This window comes from Frankliniella occidentalis, unplaced genomic scaffold, assembly GCF_000697945.3.
Source record: "Frankliniella occidentalis isolate FOCC.00 unplaced genomic scaffold, Focc_3.1 Scaffold8, whole genome shotgun sequence".
NCBI classification, from domain to species: Eukaryota; Metazoa; Arthropoda; class Insecta; order Thysanoptera; family Thripidae; genus Frankliniella; species Frankliniella occidentalis.
The window spans coordinates 1458795-1460479 of NW_026267138.1; positions in this window are offsets into that span (position 1 = coordinate 1458795).

A 1685-nucleotide genomic window follows, 5' to 3' on the forward strand; every position below is an offset into this window, starting at 1 on the left:
GGAGGGGTCAATAAAGAGGGCCTCTTGCGCCTGATTCCATTATGTGTGGTCTAGGTCCGCCGCACAAGACACCCTTCGCCTCCACCCATCTCCCCTATCCTCCCCTCTCCCTCTCCCCGGGCTTCTCTCTTTCCCCCCGTACGACAAAACCTCCCCCCTCCTCATTGACTCTCAACAAGGCGGGCTTGTTACTTCGCCGCCCTCGGCCGCCCTGGACGACATTCTGCCGGGAAAATATATATAAAGAGCAGCAGCAGAGGGCCGGTGGCCCGGTGGCGGCCGGTCGCCTCGGGACGCTCGGGCGTACATCACATCACCTCGTACTCGCCTCGTACGGGCAGCGCGGGATCTGCGAACCGGTCGCTTTGTAGTCACATTATACACCCTGTCGTATACAGTATACGCCCATTATACACCCCTGTGCATTAGCACAATATTACGCAGCCATATTTAAGTACAAAACTTATTGCATATAAATATGTTACGTTAGGCTTATAGTGGATACATGATGCATGAAAAAGTGTGCGTAATATTCTCTAATTCAGGGACTACCCAGAAAGTACGCCTTAATTTGCAGTTACGAAACTGTCAAGTTCAGCCAAATGCAAGTTTTTTAGTGCAAGCGCCGGATGGGTAGGCAACGTTTTTCATACAGTGCATGCGTCTACTGCGGGTCGGCCTACCCTGAGTCTCGCAGGCGACGAGCTCCCGAAATTAACCGCGAATGAATCTGAGAGAGAAACCGACTTACTTTCTGGACGATCCCTTATCTTGGTGTATAGAACTGGTTCTTAGTCGGGAACGCCTCGACCCGCCCGTACTACACCCCTGCGAGCGGTCTCCATCCAGAAAAGTCCTGCGCCTCAAACAAAAACGCGTTAGCAACTAACTGTTTGGGAGAGATGGTCCATCAGCTGGAGAGCCCCGGCGCACGGAGGGCCTCGGCCGCCACCGGGGCACGAGCGGGGGGCACGCCCATTTATAAATTAGGTCACGCAGGGGGCGCTACGCGGCGCGGCGGGCAACAGCCAGCAGGCAGGCAGGGCAGGATAAATCATGGCGAAATTACGAGGTGGAACCGTGCGGGCCGTGCGGCGGCATGAGCATGGGAGAGGGGTGATGCGGGGCGGGGGGTGTTCCCCGAAAACTCACGACTTTGTTTCTCTGTCGTTCAACAAACGAGTTTGGCTTTGCGGCGATCGCTATGCATGCACTACCATAGTGCACCATAGTGCATACAAACAAGTGCAACTGCAGGCCACACAATTTGTCGGGGAATCAATCTCTAGCTCTGAAACGGTCCAAGGTGGGGCATCACCCCATTCTTCCCCGGGCGGGCAGACAGACAGACAGACAGACAGACAGACAGACAGACAGACAGACAGACAGACAGACAGACAGACAGACACGGACGGATGGACGGACGGACTTAAGACACAAGACAACCAGATCGCAGAGCTTTATTGCCTTTCCTAAGTAGAAGGGCGGGCTAAAGTAACTGTAAACTTTTACCCGAGAGGGAGAGAGAGAGGGTCTAAAAACAACTTCCGTTGCCTTTACATTCATAATATGTCGTCGCTTCTGTTTGGTGAGATCCTTGCGACTGCTTGCTTGCTTGCTCACCACAGCATGGCACGAGAGACACTACTCGCGGCGAGAGAAGAGGGGCGTGAAATTAAAGGACC